The sequence below is a fragment of the Mobula hypostoma genome, chromosome 10 (genome assembly GCF_963921235.1).
Source record: "Mobula hypostoma chromosome 10, sMobHyp1.1, whole genome shotgun sequence".
NCBI classification, from domain to species: Eukaryota; Metazoa; Chordata; class Chondrichthyes; order Myliobatiformes; family Myliobatidae; genus Mobula; species Mobula hypostoma.
The window spans coordinates 94,768,206-94,793,803 of NC_086106.1; the positions used below are offsets into that span (position 1 = coordinate 94,768,206).

Below are 25,598 nucleotides of genomic sequence, written 5' to 3' on the forward strand. Positions count from 1 at the left end.
TTCATCTCCCATTACAGTGTCCCTGCATTAAGAAGGCTCTTTGCTCTTTGGAAGCTTGTCTTGGAACAACATGGAATACTGTTGTAGAGGAAGAAAATGCAGTTGCTGAATAACTTGATGAACGTATAACATGCTTATTGTTGTGTGTTGGAGGACAGACATTCAAATTGGATTGTTCATTCACTCTCATGTCCTGCAATATTAACATTTGACTCACCATTGATATGCTGACTGTGTGGGATTTGAATGAGTAACTGGATTGAGGGATTTATATAAAGTAACTATAAGCAGCCTTTTAAGAAGTAGACAGTAAATCCACAGACAAACCACTTCCTCCTGCATGTAAACAAAGAGTGTCTGAGAGAGGGTTTTGGAGGAGGAACTCAGGGTGATGTCCTTACAGCCTGTTTAAGTCTATGTGCATGTTAGTTGCCAATATCCTGGGGAGAAACACACCTTATCTTATCAAAGTACCTGCTGATTATGGTGATTGTGTTGTTAGTTCCGGATGACAATTAACGTGTACAAAGGCTCTGTAATTGTGGGTGGACAGCCGCGGGGGGGGGTGGGGGGGTGGGTGAATCAGTCCAATACAATTAAAGGGCATTTCCCATTGGGAGGCATTTGCACTGATGTTGGCTTATTTTAAAAGGAAGCCTCATCAGACGATTTGATACAAATCATCCCTCTGGCTAATTAAATGGAATTAGAAAAGTAAGAACATGGCATCAAGATTCAATTACTACTCTTACTCAAGGGATGTTTAAATACTCTTCTTAGAAAAAGGAGATACTTTAATACCCTGTTTCCAGGGATGGGCAAACAATAAATACCAGATTGGCATAAACACATGGAAAGATCGTCTGGACATTTGCAAATGTCATTTTGGTATAATTGCAAGCTGTCAAGCAATTCTTTTAACTTTGCGAAACCTAACAAAAAACTTACAATGGGAATGAAATAGATGGAAATGTAGTATTACGAATCATTCTGCTATTTTTCTAAATATTGATGCTTGATATAATTAATCACAAACAACCAATGGAACAGTTGATTCTACTTTCATCGGGTCTCCTTTGGAGCCACCCTTCACTAAGCCAAAATAATTGTCTGCCATGCAAGGCAACATGTGTGGAGAGTTGACGTGAATAGGATAAAATAAGTCCAGCGGTTTTGAATTGTGGCAAATGTTCTCCTGTGGTTGCTGGCCCACAGGGAACTGGTTTCACATCACTCATGCTTGTTTCACTTGGGACCTGGAATCATTAGAACCAGATACAAGGATATCCTTCGTCTCATCAATCAGAGGATAGATTTGGAACCATGTCAAGCATTATTTGTTTTATTAACTTGAATTATCCAGCTTCAAACATGTGTAAAAATTCACTTTTTAGTTTTCATCCTTTAATTTTCACACAGTCTTTGATCTTGCTATACATTTTTCAGTTTACACGGATTAAAGGCTGCTTTTGAGTCTGAGAGGGTGTACAGTGCACTGGAAATAATTTGCTACCCCTTTGCTTCTCTGGGTGGTTTTACTTTGGCTAGTTGAAGAATTCCACCTAGCCAATTCTCAGCACGATGGAGTGAGGAACAACTTACTATGGTTGTGTTCTCCTTCCTCTGGAAAAAGTTATTAAAGTTATTGTTTAACTCACATATATAAATGGACTATTGTCCATTAATTATTCCAGCAAGCAAAACGAGTTACAAATGACCTCAGAATAATCCTTTCAAATGGGAGACACAGCTCTCCTGTGTTCTCAGTGTTCTCGTAAGAAAAGTTTGAAATAGATCATATTCAACATTCCCTCTACTTTTTTTTTCACAGCTTCATGGACCAACCATTGCTCTGAGCAGGAGATTTTTACATGGCCTGAAAAATGCACAGCACTTAAAATGTTTTTTTTTGTTATATGCATCCTATGAATATTGACTACATGGTGTTGCCATTCAGCGGGCAGGTGGTTTGACTTCCATTCTGTGTTTATTGTCACAATTTGTATCGGTGCTGTAATTTGAAACACTGACAATGTAAATTCATTGAAGTTCTAAAATTTTTCAAAGTAAAGGTTGGGATATGTTTATTATTTATGGATTATATTCATTATCACATAATTGATTATTGGCAGCTTAGAGGGAATAATGATCATATTTACAAAGCTATAATCTTGACTACAATCCAAAACCAAATCAATACTTTAATTGATGCAGTAATTGGGGAATGTTTCCTCTTGATTAGCTTTGCAATAAAAATGATTATAGTTTATGATGGAAATGTCTTAATTTGATGTGATTGAAGAATTGAACTGAGCTAAGACAGTGATGTGAATAATGTTTGTAAGCAGGATAGGTGTTTCAGCTGGATAATGGACACAGATTTTATTTTATCTTACAGTCTTATGGGGTGAACCATAAAATGTTGTAGTAAATTTTACCATTGGGTAAAGTCTCTGACAATTGAAGTAAATGTCTGCTGTATTGGGAATGGCTTCGCCACCAACTGAAGATCACAAAAGATTGCATTATTAGGAGAACTAATGATAAGCGTGCTCGCCTGTGATCTCTCCACTCAGTGTACACCCAGTTGCCGCTTTATTAGGTACCTCCTATACATAATAAAGTGACCACTGAGTATATGTTCATGGTCTTTCGCTGCCGCTGCCCATCTAGTTCAAGGTTTGAAGTGTTGTGTATTCAGAAATGCTCTTCTGCACACGACTATTATAACGTGTGGTTATTTGAGATACTGTCATCTTCCAGTCAGCTTGAACCAGTCTGGCCATTGTCCTCTGGTCTCTCTCATTAACAAGGCATTTTCACCCACAGAACTGCTGCCCACTGGATTTTTTTTTTGTTTATCATACCATTTTCTAAACTCTAGAGGCTGTTGTGCATGAAAATTCCAGGAGATCAGCAGTTTTTGAGATAGTCATACCACCTCATCTAGCACCAACAATCACTCCACAGTCAAAGTCACTTAGATCACATTTCTTCCCCATTTGTTTGGTCTGAACAACAACTGAACCTCTTGACTATGTTGGCATTCTTTTATGCATTGAGTTGCTGTCCCGTGACTAGCTGATTAGATATTTACATTAATGAGTTGATGTCCAGGTGTACCTAATGAAGTGGCTACTGAGTGTACACCCAATGACTTAGCCTCCATACCATCTGTGACAATGATTTCCACAGATTCACCACCCTCTGGCTAAATAAATTCTTCTTCATCTCTATTCTAAAGGGATACCTTTGTACTCTGAGGCAGTGTCCTCTAGTCCTAGACTCCCCCAGTATAGGAAACATCCTCTCCACATCCACTCTACTTAGGCCTTTCAATATTCAGTAGCCTTCAATGAGATACTCCCTCATTCTTCTAAGCACTAATAGGTACAAGCTCAGAACCATCAAACGCTCCTCATACATTAATCCTTTCATTCCTGGAATCATTCTCGTGAGACTCCTGTGAACCCTTTCCAATAGCAGCACATCCTTTCTTAGATAAGGGGCCAAAAACTGCTCACAATCCTCCAGGTGTGGTCAATGCCTTATAAAGTTTTATAAAGCAGCAACACAACAACATCAGCAGGAAATCAGGGAGGGAGAAAATGATTTTTATTGAATATTTTGAACATTTTCTACAACTCTATATAATCATATAAGTTGACAGAAAATTTTAAGTTAAAAGCAGAAACATCATAATCTTTAAAATTATAGAACTTAATCACTGTGCTTAATAATATTTACCTGGGATATGTAATATATCGTTAAACTTATGCTAGAAACTAGAAGCATTTGCTAATCACTAAATGTGGCTCTGTGCCTTTAAAATCTCACTTATCCCTCATGGAAAACAATGCACATTGCACCTTTATTACACTAGTCGATAAGTATTTTAAGTTCTTATCAATTCATTGTTTTTCCTTGATTGTGACAGAGGAGGCTGCAAAACAGGCGGAGTTTTCACTCACTAGTAGCAGTTGTTTAACAATTCATGTATAGAACCCCTGAAGTTGCTGTTAATTTCATAAAGTAATGTAATCAAATGCTAACTGTTTCACTTTTATTACAATTAATTAGCCAAATAATACAGGCGTAACTGTAGCGATATAAATTGGCACAGTCAGTTCCTATCATAACTTGGAATACAGTTAATTAGCATTTTAAAATAACCTGATTAGAATGACAAAAATTATGTACTAGGTAAACACAAATGGAATATGGTAGATTAGTAAATGCATGTTCAAAAATGCTTTTACAACAAAATTATGGCTATTTAAATTGTTGTTAATTAATGCATCTGATTCAGTTTAACATTTTATGCTAAGATATTACATGAAACATCAAAGCATGGAAGAAACAACAGGTATTCCTGACCAGTAGTGGAATGAAAATTTAGGATTGGTATTGTAACATTTCTTCTGAAACACCAGTCTAGAAAACGTCTTCAATGGAAGCAAATTTCATGGAACAGGTGATCTTTTCTCAGTCTGGTCCCTGCATTTGAAACTAGGAAAAGATAAAGATGTTAAATAAGTCCAATGTGGAAATGGCCTTTGGAAGATATGGGAGGAAATAAAGTTTATAAAGGGGAAAAAGCATGAATTCAGAAAGTTGTGTGAGAATAAACAATTTAACTTGCAACACAGCAACTTGCTTGTTAGGTTATTTCTCAACAAGCTCAGTCCCTATACTTTCAGGCCTTTGCTGAGGAGCCATTCGAGCCTGTATATTAAAGATAAAGTCATTCGAGCCTGTATATTAAAGATAAAATCATTCAAGCCTGTATATTAAAGATGAAATCATTCAAAATATTATTGCTTCATTTCCCTCAGTGTCAGGAACTTTTCAGTTCCCTGTCTATGGGTTGGATTTGGGGTCACTGTTAAACATTGGTCCCTTTTTAAACAATTCTTGCTTCCTTAGTATGTTTCTGGATGAAGTAAGTGTTTGTTATGCACTTTATAACAATCTTGAAATTATTCTGTGGGAGGACATGCACTCTGCTGCGCACTGCAGTGTATAAGAACTGCAAATTAGGCAATGTTTTTCCAAAAGCCTTAAGTTAAAATAGGCATCATTGATTTTCTGAAATATAATCATTATTATTAAGCTGTTGTGGCAGCTATTTTGACAATCCTGCATATTATTCTTCTTATTGATTTTTCGACACAAGTGGCTTGTTATTGGTTTATTATTGTCCATGTACCATGGTACGGTGTAAAGATTCTCCAGTACACCATTCCATAAGACCATAAGACAAAGGAGCAGAAGTCGGCCATTCAGCCCATCGATTCTGCTCCGCCATTCCATCATGAGCTGATCCATTCTCCCATTTAGTCCCACTCCCCCGCCTTCTCACCATAATCTTTGATGCCCTGGCTACTCAGATACCTATCAATCTCTGCCTTAAATACACCCAATGACTTGGCCTCCACTGCCGCCCGTGGCAACAGATTCCATAGATTCACCACCCTCTGGCTAAAGAAATTTCTTTGCATTTCTGTTCTGAATGGGCGTCCTTCAATCCTTAAGTCATGCCCTCTCGTACTAGACTCCCCCATCATGGGAAACAACTTTGCCACATCCACTCTGTCCATGCCTTTTAACATTCGAAATGTTTCTATCAGGTCTCCCCTCATTCTTCTAAACTCCAAGGAATACAGTCCAAGAGCGGACAAACGTTCCTCATATGTTAACCCTCTCATTCCTGGAATCATTCTAGTGAATCTTCTCTGTACCCTCTCCAACATTAGCACATCCTTTCTTAAATAAGGAGACCAAAACTGCCCACAGTACTCCAAGTGAGGTCTCACCAGTGCCTTATAGAGCCTCGACATCACATCCCTGTTCCTATACTCTATTCCTCTAGAAATGAATGCCAACATTGCACTCACCTTCTTCACCACTGACTCAACCTGGAGGTTAACCTTAAGGGTATCCTGTAGGAGGACTCCCAGGTCCTGTTGCATCTCAGAACTTTGAATTCTTTCCCCATTTAAATAATAGTCCGCCTGTTTATTTTTTCTGCCAAAGTGCATAACCATACACTTTCCAACATTGTGTTTCATTTGCCACTTCTCTGCCCATTCTTCCAATCTATCCAAGTCTTTCTGCAGACCCTCTGTTTCCTCAGCACTACTGGCCCCTCCACCTATCTTCATATCGTCAGCAAACTTAGCCACAGAGCCATCTATTCCATAATCCAAATCGTTGATGTACAACATAAAAAGAAGCAGCCCCACCACGGACCCCTGTGGAAAACCACTGGTAACCAGCAGCCAACCAGAATAGGATCCCGTTATTCCCACTCTCTGTTTCCTGCCAATCAGCCAACACTCTATCCATGTATGTAACTTCCCCGTAATTCCATGTGCTCTTATCTTGTTAAGTAGCCTCATGTGTGGCACCTTGTCAAAGGCCTTCTGAAAATCCAAATATACAACATCCACTGCATCTCCCTTGTCTAGCCTACTTGTAATTTCCTCAAAAAATTGTAATAGGTTTGTCAGGCAGGATTTTCCTTTAAGGAATCCATGCTGAGTTCTGCCTATCTTGTCATATGCCTCCAGGTACTCCATAACCTCATCCTTGACAATCGACTCCAACAACTTCCCAACCACCGCTGTCAAGCTAACAGGTCTATAATTTCCTTTTTGCTTCCTTGCCCCCTTCTTAAATAGCGGAGTGACATTTGCAATCTTCCAGTCCTCCGGAACCATGCCAGAATCTATCGACTTTTGAAAGATCATCGCTAATGCCTCTGTAATCGCCACAGCTACTTCCTTCAGAACACAAGGTTACATTTCACCTGGTCCAGGAGATTTATCTACCTTTAGACTATTCAGCTTCCTGAGTACTTTCTCTGTCGTAATTGTGACTGCGCACACTTCTCTTCCCTGCCACCCTTGAGTGTCTGGTATACGGCTGATGTCTTCCTCAGTGAAGACTGATGCAAAATACTTGATCAGTTCCTCCGCCATCTCCTTATCTCCCATTACAATTTCTCCAGCATCATTTTCTATCGGTACCTATATCTACTCTCACCTGTCTTTTACTCTATATACTTGAAAAAGCTTTTAGTATCCTCTTTGCTATTATTTGCTAGCTTCCTTTCATAGTTAATCTTTCCCCTCTTAATGACCTTCTTAGTTTCCTTTTGTAAGCTTTTAAAAACTTCCCAATCCTCTGTCTTTCCACTAATTTTTGCTTCCTTGTATGCCCTCTCCTTTCCATTCGAAAATTTCTTCCTTTTTGGAATATACCTGTCTTGCACCTTCCTCACTTCTCACATAAACTCCAGCCACTGCTGCTCTGCTGTCTTTCCTGCTAGTGTCCCTTTCCAGCCAACTTTGGCCAGTTCCTTTCTCATGCCACTATAATTTCTTTTATTCCACTGAAATACCGACACATCAGATTTCGGCTTCTCTTGTTCAAATTTCACAGTGAACTCAATCATGTTATGATCACTGCCTCCTAAGGGTTCCTTCACCTCAATCTCTCTAATCTCCTCTGGTTCATTACACAATACCCAATCCAGTACAGCCGATCCCCTAGTGGGCTCAACAACAAGCTGTTCTAAAAAGCCATCTCGCAGACATTCTACAAATTCTCTCTCTTGAGATCTGGTGCCAATCAGATTTTCCCAATCCACTCACGTGTTAAAATCCCCCACAATTATCATAACACTGCCCTCCTGACAAGCCTTTTCTATTTCCTCTTGTAATTTGTAGTCCACATCACTGCAGCTGTTTGGAGGCCTATAAATAACTGCCATCAAGGTCCTTTTACCCCTGCGATTTCTTAGCTCAACCCATAAAGATTCTGCACCTTCTGATCCTATATCACCTCTTTCTAATAATTTAATATCATTTCTTACCAATAAAGCCACGCCTCCCCCTCTGCCTACCTTCCTATCCTTCCGATACACCGTGTATCCTTGGACGTTCAGCTCCCAGAGACATGCATCCTTTAGCCATGTCTCAGTGATGGCCACAATAACATACCTGCCAATCTGTAGCTGTACGACAAGATCATCCACCTTATTTCTTATGCTGCGTGCATTTAAGTATAACACCTTAAGACCAGTATTTGGTACTTCTCGCTTTGATTTCACCGTAACTTCATTGCGCTGCAACTCATCCCAGTGGCTACAAATTTGCCCCATCACCTGCCTGTCTTTCCTGACATCTTTACTGCTCACTATCTTACATTTATTTCTGTTTTCCCCTTCCTCCACTCTATCATTCCGGTTCCCATCCCCCTGCCGAATTAGTTTAAACCCTCCCTAACAGCTCTATTAAACTTTCCCGCCAGGATATTGGTCCCCTTCGGGTTCAGGTGTAACCTGTCCTTTTTGAACAGGTCATACCTCCCCCAGAAGAGATCCCAATTATCCAAGAATCTGAAGCCCTGCCCCCTGCACCAGTCTCTCAGCCACGCATTCATCTGCCTGATCCTACTATTCTTGCCCTCGCTAGCACGTGGCACAGGTGGCAATCCCGAGATTACTACCCTGGAGGTCCTGCTTCTCAGCTTCCTTCCTGACTCCCAGAAATGTCTCTTCAGGACCTCCTCCCTTGTCCCATCTATGTCATTCATACAGATCACATCATTACACAGGGCATTGAGCAACTCAAAGCAGAACCAAGTGGAAAAGCTATAGAGAAAGTGCACTGCAGGTAGACAATAAAGTGCAAGAGCATAGTGAAGTGAAGATTCTATTTTATAGCACTAGGGAACTTTTAATTGTCTTGTAAGAGCAAGGTAGAAGCTGCCCTTCAGCATGCTTTCAGGCTTTTGAATTTTCGGTCCAATGGGAGAAGGGAGAAGAGAAGGTATCAGGGTGGTTGGGGACTTTGATTCTGGGGGCTGCTTTACTGAGGCAGCAAGTATAGACAGAGCCCATGGAGTGAAGGCTGTTTTCCGTGCTGTGCTGAGCTGTGTCCAAAACCCTTTGCAATCTCTTGTGGTCATAGTTGCCATACCAAGCTATTCTACATCCAAATAGGTTGCTATTGATGATACATCAAATGAAATCCAGTAAAGGTCGGTGGGGGATACCAAATTTCTTTCATGTCTTGAGGAATTAGGGGCATTGATGAGCTTTTTTGGGCCAGGAGAGGCTGTCGGTGATGTTCATTACCAGGAGTTTGATGCTCTCAAACCTCTCAATCTCAACACTGTTGATGTAGACTGGAGCATTTGCACCACCCTCCTCCCTGAAGTCTATGACCAGCTGTTTTGTTTTGTGAACATTGAGGAAAAAGCTGTTGTTATGACACCACGTTACTAAGCTCTCTCTCTCCTTCCAGTGCTCTAATTCATTATTATTTGAGATCCAGCTCACCATGGTGGTATAATCTGCAAACCTGCAGATGAAGTTAGACCAGATGCTGGCCACTCAGTTGCGAAGGTACAGGAAATACATTCATTAGTTGGAATAAGATCAAAAATAATAAACATTCCACTTTTCGTACAAAGACAGCTTAATTGGAAACGTATTCTTTTTCAAATTTCTAACAAATATAGAAACACACAAATTATTATAGAACTTGAAATATATAATACAATATTTCAAAGCTCTGATTTTGTTTTAGTTTCTGCATGATCTAGCAAAATTAATTTTGGGAATATGTCTGAATGTTTAATTTGTAATTGCATTTTAAGTGGACTTCTTTGTCATACAGTGAATAAAAAAATTACAATCATTGTTTCAAGAGAATAAAAGGTGAAGTAGGAAATGAAATGGTACTTCGCACGATTGTATTTTTACAAAAGGCTATCACAGAATTCCTGGGCTCCATACTATATGTGGACATGAAATTTTCTTTCCTTGATCAGTTCAACTCCAGCAGAGTTGCCCTCATTAGTGACACAATCACCTTTTTATTTTAATTGTTGATTTACTAAGCTATATCATCATTTGGATTGAAATTATCTTGGGGGAAAAAAGCCAGAAATTCTGTCATGATGCTTCCTATTAGGATCTGGATCTGAATCAACTTTTGCAATTGGTATTAAGCATTTTCTCTATACATATCTGAAGATGACTTTTAGCTGCTTTGCTAGAGGGAGTGTTGAGAGAATTTTCTTCTCCATTATGACACTGGATGACCAATAGTGGGTTTGGCTGATGTAGCATTTAGGAACTTTGTACAACAGCTATTTCATGCTAACTTGATCTGGCTGTGATTAATGCTGATACGTTTGGAATTTCGACCCCTGGGAGCTATGAATGATTAGTTGCTAAGTATATTTAAGACTGAGATCAATAACAATTTGGGCATTAGGGAAATCAAAGGATGTGAGTGTAACTGGGTGACCGTCGGACCTTATCCAGTATTGTTAAAAGTTTACTTAGGCATCCATCCGGGTAGTGCTAGAATAGTTGTCTGTGCCTTTAAGGGAGATGGTGATGTCACGCGCGGGATAGTGGGGAGACTATTTTGTTTCTGCTGAAGACGCTGGTGGGGCATTGGAATCGGGTTCCTCCCAGAGTGTGCTGGGCATGGTGAGGAAAGATTTCCACGAGTGAAGGAATTGACGCTGGATAGCGTGGCTTATACAAAGTTCCTCACCATCCAAGTAGGATCGCCACTACTGCATTAGTACTGTATTAGTTCTGGTATCTTTTATACTGCATATACAATTCTGCTCATACACAAGGGTGTGGATTGAAAGTTAAACTGAGATTGTAACGGCAAGAACTGGTTGTAAATTCGTTCGTTTTGTTTCGTGACCCTCTTCTGGCACTTAAACATCAAAAACCGATAAAGGAATTAAAACCCAAAAAAGTCTTTGTTGTCCTGAGTGTGTACTTCTCCCCAGGCTACATGAGGATTAGATTAAAAAGTGGAGTTGAAATAGATCAATGAAAGGTGAAGTAGGCTGCACAGTAAATGAGCCACTGAAATTGTTACCATCAATGTATATGGAGGGTTGTCCAATGTCAGTCGAGTCGAGCCGTTCTGAACCATCTGGTGATGCAGAATGAATCTGCAGTCCCATCATAATTGTGTTGGGTGCTTAATGAACTAAACATTGCCAGCTGGGATAACAGGGACTCCAGTTTCACTTTCTGTTTTTGGTTCAGCATTGTATCGAGGAGGTACTATAGTTCCACAGTGTTGTGTTTCATATGAAATATTAAATAGAGTTCCCTTCTACAACGATAATATTCCATGACATTTCCTGGAGAACAGGAAAATGATCCCAGTCCTAATGTTCATTTTCAAAAATTTCCAAAATATTTCTGATATATGTACATAGATCCATAATTGTGGCTTTACACTGCCCATTCTAGCTGCTAGGGCTGTACAACATCTCTCACTATGCAAACTAAGCTGTACTGCAACGCAATCTTGTAAATCCCAGCTTTCTATATAACATGCCATACAAATTACTAATAGGTACAATATACCTCACTGGCATCTATAGCACACACTATATCAGTTTTAGAAAAGAAAATACTTACTGTTGTACAATATTACTAATATGCTCTTTCCTGATGAAGTGCTTTGAGAGGTTGGTCATGAAGCATATCAACTTCTGCCTCAGAAGTGACCTGGATCCATTCCTATCATTATATGAGGACCACAGCACATACCATTCCATTGACTCTTCACTCAACCCTGGAACATCTGGACAGCGAAGATGCATACATCAGGATGTTCTTCATTGCCTACAGCTCGGCATTCAATGCTAATATCCTCTCAAAACTAATCAATAAGCTTCAAGTCCTGGACATCTGTGTCTCCTTGTGCAACTACATACTCAATTTCCTCACTTGCTGATCCCATTCGTATCAGATAGGCATCAACATCTCCTCCACAATCTCCAGCAGCGCAGGTGCACCACAAGACTGTGTGCAGAGCCCCCTGCTCTACCCACTTTATACTTATGACTGTGAGGCTAAGCACAGCTCCAATGCCACATTCAAGTTTGCTGATGACGCCACTGTCATTAGCTGAAGCAAAGATGGTGATGAATCAGCATTTAGGAGATAGATTGAAAATCTGGCTGAGTGGTGCTGTAACAACAACCTCTCACTCAATGTCAGCAAGACTAAGGAGCTGATTATTGACTTCAGGATGAGGAAATCGGAGGCCCATGAGACAGTTCTCAATAGTGTTCAGAGGTGGAGAGGGTCAACAACTTTAAACTCCTCAGTGTTATCATTTCAGAGGTTCTTGTCATGAGTCCAGCACATAAATGCTATCATGTCTCTACTTTCTTAATGGTTTGTGAAGATTCGACATCTAAAACTTCATAGATGTGTAGTGGAGAGCATATTGGCAGCTTGCATCATGGCCTGGTATGAAAATACCAATGCCCTTGAATAGAAAGTCGTACAAAAAGAAGTGGATATGGCCCAGTTCACCACAGATAAAGCCCTCCCCACATGGAATGCTGTTGCAGGAAAGCACATCCATTATCAAGGACCCTCACTATCCAGGTAATGCTCTCTTCTCACTGCTCTTATCAGGAGGAAGGCATAGGAGCTTTAGGGTGCACAACACCAGGCTCAGGAACAATTATTACCCCTCAGTCATCAGGCTTTAAAACCAGAGGGGATAACTTCACTTAACTTCACTTGCCTCCTTACTGACTGTTCCCAGAATCTATGGACTCACTTTCAAGGAGAGCTTATCTGATATTTTCAATATTTATTGCTTATTTACTACCACTTCTTCATCTTATTATTATTATTATTATTATTTCCTTTCTTTTCTTTTTGGATTTGGATAGTTTTTTGTCTTTTTCACACTGATTGCTTGCCCGTCCTGCTGGGGGCGGAATTTCATTGATTCTATTCTGTTTCTTGTATTTATTGTGCATGCCCAAAGAAAATGAATCTCAGCATTGTATATGGTGACATATATGTACTCAGATAATAAATTTACATTGAACTTTGAACATTGAACATTAAGTGCACCAATTTCGAGCAAAATTTCACAGGTACTGCTGGCTCTCCAGAACTCATCTGAGTGGCAATCTGTCTGCTACAAAATTAAGTAAATCACATACAAATCAAACTAGTGAAATAATTTAGCCAACACTCAAGGAATCATCCCCGTCTCTGTTGATCTGTCACTGAATACCACACCCTCTTTTTCTTTGTAGCAATAGAACAGAAACCCAGACAAATTTATGCCCAGTTGAAGCCATGGATTGCTGAGGTCAATTGCTTTCTACCCAGTGTCAATCTAGTAAGTTGTCTAAGTGCTTACTTAATTCTTCAATAATTTAAAAGATTTAATTATGGCTTTGTGCTGGATAAATGATGTGCATTATGAGTTGTACTACCAAACCCCGGAAAGGATCTAGAAGAAATTCTAAATATCCTTCAAGACAAATGCCTGCATTGGAGTGATTTGTCATATTGTAATAATTATGCATTTAGACCATAAGACCACAAGGCATAGGGGCATAATTGGGTCATTTGACCCATTGAGTCTGCTTCACCATTCAATCATGGCTGATCCTTTTCTTTCCCTCCTCAACACAATCCCTGGACTTCTCCTTGGAACCCTTGATGCCAAGTCCAATCAAGAACCTACCAAGCTCTGCCTTAAATACACCCAATGACCTGGCCTCCACAGCTGCCTGTGGTAATAAATTCTACAAATTCACCACCCTCTGGCTAAAGAAATGTCTCTGCATCTCTGTTCTAAATGGACACCCCTCCATCCCGAGTCTGTGCCCCCTTGCCCTAGACTCCCCCACCAGGGGAAACATTCTTTCCACATCTACAACATTTGAAAGTTTTCAATGAGATTCCCTCTCATCCTTCTAAATCCCAGCAACTACAGACCCAGAGCTATCAAATGGTCCTTATATGATAACCCCTTCATTCCTTGAATCATCCTTGTGAACTTCCTCTGAACCCTCTCCAATGCCAGCACATATTTTCTTAGATGAGGAGCCCAAAACTGTTCACAATACTCAAGGTGAGATCTCACCAGTGCATTATAAAGCCTCCGCATCACATCCCTGCTCTTGTATTCAAGACCTCTTGAAATGAACGCTAACATTGCATTTGCCTTCCTCCCCACCAACTCTAGCAGCAGGTTAACTTTTAGTGTGTCTTGCACAAGGACTCCCAGGTCCCTTTGAATTTCAGATTTTTGGATTTTTTCCCCATTTAGAAAATAGTCTGCACATTTATTTCTTCTACCACAGTGCATAACCATGCATTTTACAACATTATATTTCATTTGCCACTTTTTTGCCCATTCTCCTAATCTGTTTAAGTCCTTCTACAGCCTATCTGTTTCCTCAACACTACCTGCCACTCCACCAATCTTTGTATCAACTGCAAACTTGGCAACAAAGACATCTATAACATCATCTAAATCATTGATGTACAGCATAAAAAGAAGTGGTCCCAACACCAACGCCTGCAGAACGACACTAGTCTCTGGCAGCCAAACAGAAAAGGATCCTTTTATTCCCACTGGCTAAAAGGATCCTTTTATTCCTACCAATCAGCCAATGCTCTAATCATGCCTGTAACATTTCTGTAATACCATGGGCTCTTAACTTGGTAAGCAGCCTCATGTGTGGCACTTTATCAAAGGTCTTCTGAAAGTCCAAATATACAACATCTGCTGCATCTCCTTTACCTTTCCTACTTGTAATCTCCTAAAGAATTCCAACAGGTTTGTCAGGCAAGATTTTCCTTTAAGGAAACCGTGCTGACTTTGTCCTATTGTGTCCTGTGTCACCAAGAACTCCATAACTTCATCCTTAACAATGGACTCCAACAGCTTCCCAGCCACTGAAGACAGGCTAGCTGGTCTATAATTTCCTTTCTGCTACTTTCCTCCTTTCTTAAAGAATGAAGTGACATCTGCCAGAGTCCAATGATTTTTGAAAGATCATTACTAATGCCTCTACAATTCTACCTCTACTTCTTTCAGAACCCTAGCATACGGTTCATCTGGTCCTTGTGACTTATATGACTTAGGTCTTTCAACTTTTTGAGCACCTTTTCCCTTGTAATAGTAACTGCACTTCCCTTCCCTCACACCCTTCAACCCTTCTGGCACACTGCTAGTGCCTTCCACATTGAGGACTGATGCAAAATACTCATTTAGTTCATTGCCATCTCCTTGTCCCCCATTAGTATTTCTCAAGACTCATTTTCTAGTGGTCCTATATCCACTTTCATCTTCCTTTTATTTTTTTACATACTTGAAAAAGCTTTACTATCCACTTTGACATTGTTTGTTAGCTTGTTTTCACATTTCATCTTTCCCCTCATAATGATTATTTTAGTTGCTCTCTGTAGGGTTTTAAAAGCTTCCCAATTCTCTATCTTCTGGTTAATTTTTGCTTTGTTGTATGCTCTCTCTTTTGCTTTTATATCAGCTTTGACTTCCCTTGTCAGCCACATTTGTACTCTTTTGCCATTTGAGTATTTCTTTGTTTTTGTAATCCTTCCTCATTTTTCCCAGAAACTTACACCATTCTGCTCCGCTGTCATCCCTGCCAGCATCTCTTTCCAATTTACTTTGGCCAACTTCACTCTCTCATACCACTATAATTTCCTTTACTCCACAGAAATACTGCTATATCAGGCTTTACTTTCTCCCTATCAAATTTCAAGTTGAACTCAAACATATTGTGATCACTGCCTCTAAAGGGTTCTTTTACCTTAAGCTCCCTAATCACCTCTGCTCCATTACATAACACCCAGTACCATATATGTTCTATGTTCTATGTCTATGTTAATATAGCTGATCCCCTCGTGAGCTCAAGGACAAACTGCTTTCAAAAGCCATCTCATAGGCAGTCAACAAACTCACTCTCCTGAGATCTATTACCAACCTAATTTTCCCAATCGACCCGCAATTTGAAATCTCCCATAACTATCATAACATTGCCCTTTTGACATGCCTTTTCTACTTCCCATTGTAATCTGTGGTCCACATCCCAGCTACTGTTTGGAGGCCTTCATATAAGGGTCCCTTTACCCTTGTAGTTTCTTTACTCAACCTACAAGGATTCAACATCTTCCGATCCTATGTCACGTCTTTCTACTGACTTTTTGCCATTCTTTACCAGCAGAGCCACGCCACCCCATCTGCCTACCTTCCTATCCCTCTGATACAATGTGTAACCTTGGACATTCAGCTCCCAACTACAACCACCCTTCAGCCACGATTCAGTGATGGCCACAACATCATACCTGATAATCTGTAAAAGTACAACAAGATCATCCAACTTATTTGTTATACTCTGTGCATTGAAATATAACACTTTGAGTACTGTATTTGCTATCCTTTTTAATTCTGCATCCCTAACGCACTGAAACTCACTCTGCTGGCTGAAATTTTGTCCTATTATCTGCCTACCCTTCCTGACAGTCTGACTGCACGCTATCTTTGCCTTTTTACCATCTGTCCTGTCCTGAGTCCCTTCACTCCGTTTCCCACGTCCCTGCCAAATTAATTTAAACTCTCCCCCCCAACAGCTCTAACAAACCTGCCCATGAGAATATTGGTCTCCCTTGGGTTCAGGTGCAACCCATCCCTTTTGTACTGGTCATACCTCCCCTAGAAGAGATCCCAATGCTCCCAGAATCTGAAGCCTTGACCCCTGAACCAGTTTCTCAGCCATGCATTAATTTGCCAAATCATCCTGATTCTACCCTCACTGGTGCATGGCACAGGCAGCAATCCAAAAATTACTACCCAAGAGGACCTGCTTCTCAGCTTTCTACCTAGCTTTCTAAATACTCCTGTAGCCCCCTGGCCACTCTCAGGGTCGCTCGGCTCGCTGTCGTCTAGGGAAACAGCCTCAGCCCCGCCAAACTGGATAACTTGTTTGTGTGGATGCTGTGTGAGGTACCCCACCCCACCCAAATAACAGACAATACACCAGATGCAATTAAACGATTTACAGTTTATAGATATTACTGGAAATATATAATTAAAAGAGAATAAAATATAAAAGGAAAATAAAAGGCGCCACACTTATCAAAGTTCAATCTCTTCGTGCACAAACAGTTGGAGCTCAAGGACCTTCTTCTTCACCCTGTGACCCCCTCGGACCACCTCGACCGGCCGCCTGGGACCAACAACGGTGGTCGACCAGACGCTCCACACCAGTCCGTCTCCGTCTTCTCGCCGAACGTCCCGCTCGGGGTCCGACTCCGTTAGCGGACTCACAGCACCTCGTCCATCCTCTGTCTCGCTCTCCCGCCTTCTGCCCCAAAACCCCGCACATACATTATCTTCAAATACAGCAAAACCATAACAACTATCCCAATTGGTTAATAGCACTCTCTTATCACATACTAAAGCAAAAACAAACTGTTAGCGCAAACTTACTCAGCGTTTAACACAACAAAGCCGCATTCCCCAGATTAACATAACAAAGGCGCCATTTTAATTAGCCTCCGCAGTAACATAAAAGTCGAAACCCCCTTACACTCTTTTCAGGACCCCTTTGCTTTTCCTTCCTATGTCATTGGTACCAACATGTACCAAGACATCTGACTGTTCTCTCTCCCTCTCCAAAATGCTATGGAGACGCTGAGACGCCCTTGACTCTGGCACCACTTTCCAGTATGTAACTGACTATTCTGTCTTCCCATGGAAACTTGTGAAGAAAAACTTCCACAGAAGTTAAGCCCATTCATTTCAACCATATAACACTGCTCAAAATTATGTCTATTATAAGAATTTTTTTTAGTTCCCAGTTTCTGTCAGCTCTCATATATTTCAGGGTCTGACATGTGACTAGGTAGCAATATAACGGACCTTTGACTAGCTGATATCATTGCAATAATATACATTTCCCAACATATCTTGAGACAGAAGTTATAGACAAACTGCAGTATGAGAAGTGAAGAGTACAGTTGTGTTGGAATTTTGTGCGTTAGTTATCTCACTACCGATGCTTTGTATTGTCAATCAGTCATGTGACATTACACTGACAGTTACCAGAACAAATATTAATGCAGCCGGTGTTCGTAAGTATTGCACAGTGAGCTATTTGATCCTTAGAGCTAGTGTCAGTGTGGCTGTCACCTTCAGAGGTTTTCACTCTCATCCTGAACACACGTTCTTTTATCATGCCCTTCAGTATGGTTTCATCCTCTGCCTGAGTTGTATTAAATTTGTGGTAGTATTGCAATCTGTATTTAATAATCTTTTATGCAAAAAATTCCTTCCATGCCTCAATTGTTTCCAAGCTATTCCTCACATATAAAGGCCAGTATTTATCATCTCAAATTAACTTTTGAACATTTGTTGATCTTTTCGTCTGACTCTAAATTATTGTTATAGTGGCACAAATGGATATCACTGTGTCAGGGAGTGACTGAGAGTGGTAATGGTTTATTAACTCTTCAAAAGTTCTTCACTCAAAACAAAACATGCAAGAACATATGAAATGGAAACAGAAGGCCACTTGACCCCTCCTGCTTACTCTACCATTCAAACCAACCTTTTAACCTCAGGCCCACTTTCTTACAATTATACCTCTTCCCTTGATTGGTTTAATATCCAAAAATATCTTTCTTCCTCTGTCTGAGTATAACAGTAATGACTCACTGCCCTTTTGTGATGAAATTTCTTTTTTTTATTTATCTTTTTATTGATTTTGAGAAAACATATATACAGACAAGGGGAGAATTATCTCAAATATATATCAGCAACAATATAAACAAAAGATAAAATACATATTATCATAATCGCACATAGTAATAAGGAAATATGCAATATATAATAAAAAAGGACAGCTAATTCTCCTCTTATCAATTCATAAAGAGCGGAAAAAAACTTTAAATCTGAAATAAAGGTAAAAAACCCTCTACACTAAAAAAGAGGAAAGAAAGGGGACTGGGCAGTCCATTCAGAGGATACAAGCAGGAAAAAAGGAAAGACTTTCTGATCAAATCTAAAACTTCGAAAAAATGAAATAATTGGAAGAATAATAAATCAAATCAGATGAAAATATAAAATAAAAGGTCACCATATTTGCTCAAAATTTCTTCACTGAATTCATATGGGAAGCCATTGTTAACTGTATTCAGGGAATATTTGAACTTTGAAAGAGGGGAGTATTTGATGAAATCTTTAAAGGGTAAGCCTTCTATCGTATGTCTGTATTCCAGAGGAGCTAGTAAGTACAAACCCCATTTCCAGAAAAGTTGGGATATTTTCCAAAATGCAATAAAAACAAAAATCTGTGATATGTTAATTCACGTGAACCTTTGTTTAACTGACAAAAGTACAAAGAAAAGATTTTCAATAGTTTTACTGACCAACTTAATTGAATTTTGTAAATATACACAAATTTAGGATTTGATGGCTGCAACACACTCAACAAAAGTTGGGACAGAGTTAAAATAAGATTGAAAAGTACACAGAAAAGTCATGCTACTGTGACAATTATAGCCACCTGGGCTCGGGAGTACTTCAGAAAACCATTGTCACTCAACACAGTCCATCGCTGCATCCAGAAATGCAACTTGAAACTGTATTACGCAAGGAGGAAGCCATAAACCAACTCTATGCAGAAACGCCGGCGAATTCTCTGGGCCCAAGCTCATAGTCATACTTTATTGATCCCGGGGGAAATTGGTCCATCTCAGATGGACCGAAAGACTGTGGAACCGTGTGCTGTGGTCAGATGAGTCCACATTTCAGCTAGTTTTCAGAAAAACTGGGTGTCGAGTTCTCTGTGTCAAAGATGAAAGTGACCATCCAGATTGTTATCAGCGAAAGGTGCAAAAGCCAGCATCTGTGATGGTATGGGGATGCATCAGTGCCCACGGCCTGGGTGAGTTGCATGTATGTGAAGGTACCATTGACTCTGAGGCATATATTAGGATTTTAGAGAGACATGTGTTGCCATCAAGGTGACGTCTCTTCCCGGGACGTCCATGCTTATTTCAGCAGGACAATGCCAGACCACATTCTGCACGGGCTACAACAGCGTGGCTTTGTAGACACAGAGTGCGTGTGTTTGACTGGCCTGTTGTCAGTCCAGATCTATCTCCTATTGAAAATGTATGGCGCATCATGAAGAGGAGAATCAGACAACGGAGACCACGGACAGCTGAGCAGCTGAAGTCTTATACCAAGCAAGAATGGACAAAATTTCCAATTGCAAATCTACTACAATTAGTATCCTCAGTTCCAAAACGATTAAAAAGTGTTATTAAAAGGAAAGGTGACGTAACACAATGGTAAACATGCCTCTGTCCCAACATTTGTTGAGTGTGTTGCAGGCATCAAATTCTAAATTTGTGTATGTTTACAAAATACAATTAAGTTGGTCAGTAAAACTATTGAAAATCTTTTCTTTGTACTTTTGTCAGTTAAATAAAGATTCATGTGAATTAACATATCACAGATTTTTGTTTTTATTGCATTTTGGAAAATATCCCAACTTTTCTGGCAATGGGGTTTGTAATTTTTCCCATCCTTGACATTCCTAAACTGACATCTGAGCTGTCTGGCAAGTGCTTTAGTCTCCGCAAAGGCTATGTCTATGTCACATACGTGCAAACAAAAGGTTTTTTTAAATTCATTGTTTTCTATTGTTTGATGGGAAAATGATTTTCAGTATGACTTCTGTTAACCCTGAGGTTATGACTGGCTCAATGATAGATAGACAAATGATAATGATTGTTAGCATTGTTGTGCCTGAGGATTTAAAACCTACCGATGAACAGAAACAGCTTTATCTTCTACGTGAGCTGTAAACCTGGCAGGGTAGCATAACCCCAGCACATCCTCTACTTAGCAAGGGTAATACCTAGCCTAAAGGTTGATAAGATTGTACAGATATCCAGAGTGCTGGAGAACCCTGAAAGCAGGGTTGGTGGAGGAACAAAGAATTCCAAAACCCACAATGTCTCAAGTTAATTCCCTTTCATCAAAACTGGTTGTAACTAGGCTATTGACCTGAAATAGTAATTCTGTTTCTCTCTCCATGAATACTGGCTGACCTGTTGGGTATTTTCAGCATTTGGCTTTTAGTTCAGATCTCCTCCATCCACAGTATTTTTTCACTGTAAATTCATTTAGTCAACCATGATTTCATATTAGTAACTTGATCAGAAATTATTTTTGTTAGTGTGAATCCAGTCAACTGTTACGTGTTAGAGGCAGATGTACTGTGCATTGCATTTATTATTATCTTACACTTTAGATGTCAGTGACCCCAATATGCTCTGGTTTCTGGGTAATGATGAGGTTGTGCAATAGTGGATAATTGTAAGCCAATCTCTTTTCAAAAATAAAAAGTTGCAGAAGAATTGTTGCCCAGCAAAACATGCAGTAATGTCAGGCTAAAGGACAGAGGGAGACAAGGAGCTGGAATGAATTACCCACACATAATATATTCTGCATTCTTATTTTGTCCAGTTATAATCAACATTCACTACTGAATCATCAGCAGATGGAGAATGATTGATAGTAATTCAATTTTCTTCTCCAGTTCTGACCTGAATTCATGAGGCTCTAATGTGAAGCATAGGGAAATACACACACTGACAATATTTCCAGTTGCCTGAACTCTGCTGGGTGTATCCTGCTGGTGGAAGTAGATGTACCTGGAAATGGCAATGACAGAGTTAACAATGCCAGTTCGGTGAGTGTGTCTGTAGAGAGGTGCTGTTTGAAGAGATAGCGAGACAGTTCCTACTCTGCAATTACTCTCAAGATTGTAGGGAGGATTAATTTGCAGGGTCCACTTGGCCGGATGTGCTTTAGAACACAGAACAGTACAGCATATTACAGGCCCTTCGGCCCATAATATTATGCCAAATTTTAACCCACTTCAAGATCAATCCAACCCTTCTCTCCCAGGTAGTGGTCTATTTTCCTCAAATGCTTTGTTGTGATCTGCTCTAATAGGGTGAAGCCAACTAGCTGTTGTGTTAGTTTGACATTTGACATGTTGCTTTTTAATAGATTAAAGATGATTTGAAGAGTGGTCATACTGTTTTTCAATCAATCATACTATACAAAGATCAGGCTGGTGAAGGCAGTAATCTCCTGTCATTGATTGATAGTAATTTTGCGGTTCTTCTGACATTCTGATATTTCAGGATCACTTTTCCAGATATCGTTCCAGATTTTCTGTCTGAATTGGCATTGTCATATTTCCACAATAAAATTAACTCCAGCATCTAAATGACTAATTCAACGGGATGGCCAGAATGCTATCATGGTCAAAGGGCATTTGCAATGCAACTCTGTCCCAGAAGGTACAATCTATATCACAGCAACCCAATGTTTGTATTGAAATGGCCAATGACTCTAATGGGAAGTTTTAATCGATCAACAGAGTGCTCTGTTGAAGGTAGCAGCAGCTGGACCCTTGGCTCAAGTAGGGTAGCAAGAAATATTACACGAGCACAATTTTAAAGCAAACCCAATGCCTTGAACTATTCACTCTACTAGGTACAGTTACTACTTAAAAATTTTTATGGTAAATGAAATCTCAGGTTTCAACAAGATGAAACTGATAATTAAATCCTGTTGGATATTTCCATTCCTTCTGGTTCTACCTGTAGTTTTGATGCCACTTTTGACTTTTCTTTATTAATCTGTACCTTAAAATGACAATGATGGTGTGGTAACTCACAGTCTAATTTGCCATCCAAGAATATTTGTAGAGACACAAGTGAATGTAGAATCCAAGAGAATCTGGAAGAAAGAAGGCAAACTGCAGGAGGAACTCGCAGGTCAGGCAGCATCCGTCAAGGCTGAAGGATGGTCAACATTCCTCTGCCTCCACAAGGATCTTGACCTGAAACATGAGCATCCTTCTATCTCCACAGATGCTGCCTGACCTACTGGTTTCCCCTGGCAGTTCATTTTTTTGCTTGGGAGTATTATGAATAGCATGATTACATTTATATATATTTGATGCTTAAAGGGAATCAGTCTGTGTTGAAATTACCCTGATGCCTAAGGAGAACATGATAACCTGACTATCGTCCAGTATCTCTTCCATCCACCATGATGAAATGCTTTGAAAGGCTGGTGATGAAACATCAACTCCTGCCTGACAGGTGACTTGGATCTGCTCCAATTCCCCTACCGTCACAACAGGTCCATAGCAGATGCAATCTCATTGGCTCTTCACTCAACCGTGGAACATCTGGACAGCGAAGGTGCATACATCAAGATGCTCTTTATCGACTACAGCTCAGTGTTCAACAATCTTATTCCCACAAAACTAATCAATAAGCTTTAAGACCTAGGCCTCTATAGATCGTTATGCAAATGGACCCACAATTTCCTCACTTGCAGATCTCATTTGATTTGCATTGGCAACAACATCTCCTCCACAATCTCCATCAGTACACGGGCATCCCAAGGCTGTGTGCTTGGTCCCCTGCTCTACTCGCTTTACACCGATGACTGTGAGGCTGAGACTAAGCACAGTTCCAATGCCATATTTAAGTTTGCTGACAACACCACTGTCGTTGAGAGGACCAAATGTGGTGACAAATCAGTATAATGACTGGTTGCTTCATGGCCTTGAATGGAAAATTCTACAAAAAGTGATAGATATGGCCCAGTCCATCATGGGTAAAGCCCTCCCCACCATTGCGCACATCTACATCGAGCACTGTCAGATGAGACCAACATCTATTATCCAGGCCAAGCTCCCTTCTCACTACTGCCTTCATGAACAAGGTACAGGAGCCTCGGGACTCACACCGCCAGGTCCAGGAATAGTTATGACCCCTCAGCCATAAGGTTCTTGAAGCAGAAGGGATAACTTCCTTCAGTTTCACTTGCCCCATCACTGAGCTGTTCCCACAACCTATGGACTCACTTTCAAGAGCCTTCATCTCATATTCTCGATATTTATTGCTTATTTCTATCTTTCTTTCTTTCCTTCTTTCATCTGTATTTGCAGTTTGTTGTCTTTTGTACATTGGTTGTTTGTCCGTCCTATTTCGTATGCTCTTTCACTGATTCTATTGTGTTTCTTGGAGTTACTGTATATGCCTGCAAGAAAATTCATTTCAGGATTGTATATGGTGACATATATGTACTTTGATAATAAATTTACTTTGAAATTTAAACCTGGTTGTTATGCTGTCAGATAACAGAGTCATGCCTTTATATTTAAGCTGGAGGATCTCAGTGGACACCAGGAGAGAGGAAGTAAATTGGCCAGAGTTGTCTCTAGGCTCCAATTGCTCACATCCAAACAGCTCTGCCTAACAGCCTCAACAGAGCTCCGGCACAAGTCATCCTCCTGCGCTCCCAGCTGCAGTTACCATCTTGCACATGAAGATCAGAGACCAGAGAGAAATCCAGGAAATGACACTTGGAAGCAATGATTAACAACTGATGTCTCAGTCGGTCAAAGCATCACCAGATAATAAGTCACTTGTACAGAAATGCTTTCAGTCTGTTTTCAGTCTCCACTGAATTAGTTGGTATTGGTTGGAGTAGCACTAGGAAACTATGACCTGAGCTCAGTGTCCCTGCGCTAAGAAGAGGTCTACCCGTGTTGTCACTCCAGATCGCTTTCCAGTGGCTCTGGCTGAATAGTGCATCATTGTGGCTGCTGGCTGACGATGTAAACTATATTGCATTCCATAGCCTGCAGCTCACCATTGCTTATTATTTAGGCTTATAAACAAAGAATGGAAATTTGGGCATTATTACATTGCCATTGGCATCAGTGAAATCAGAAGAGAGGGGAGAATAATGAACAGGAGATAAAATCAGCAGCCTCATCCTTGTGTGTGTGTGCCCACCCACCCAGCCCTGTTCTCAGTGACAAATAAGCATATGGATAGTACCAACTTGCAATTGCTGCCAACATGGTTACGTTACACACTGAAACTTCAGGATATTCTGTTACTAAACAGTCTGGAAACTTGAAATTCCCCACATATAAACTCCTTCCTCTCAAGTTCAAACACGAGTCAACAGTTCTCTTGTAATTTGAAGAGCAGCCTCCTTACAGAGAAGAGGAAAACACAAAATAATCTGCAGATGCTGGGGCCAAAGCAACACTCACAACACACTGGAGGAATTCAGCAGGTCGGGCAGCATCCGTGGGAAAGATCGGTCGACATTTTGGGCTGGCACCTGTCTGGCCCGAAACGTCGACTGATCTTTTCCACGGATGTTGCCCGACCTGCTGAGTTCCTCCAGCGTGTTGTGAGTGTTATAGAGAAGAGGACAACAACCTTCTTAATAGGAAGACGAAAGGTCAGAGTTACCACGTGTCAGTTTTTGCAAAAGCTGAAAAGCCGTGATTCCAAGTGATCAATAAAATGTTTACCAAGCAGTTTTCTTTAAAGGAAAAATTAACTTCTTTTGATTTCTTTAGTCAGAAGGAAATAATAGTAAACTAATTGGACAAAATGTTATCAATAATTCTCTTGTAAACTAAAGCAGAAAAACTGGGAGTTGCACACCATTATCATTTTAATTTGTACTCAGCAGTGGAATTTGTGATGAAGTTTTGAATGAGTTAATCCAGTTTTTTTTCCAGATGCAGATGTGCATTTCCTTTTTCAGAACTCTTTTTTAATCGGGGAAAGTAGAACTTGCAGGGTAACAAAAAAAAGAAAACCTTTCACAATATTGATT

General features: G+C 40.2%; 1 protein-coding gene across 1 annotated transcript in view; it reads right to left on the bottom strand.

Annotated features, from left to right (window-relative positions):
* The window catches only part of LOC134353376 (serine protease 23-like), a 38,225-nt gene that overhangs the window by 11,600 nt on the left and 1,027 nt on the right, over window positions 1–25,598 (bottom strand). The window lies entirely within an intron of this gene.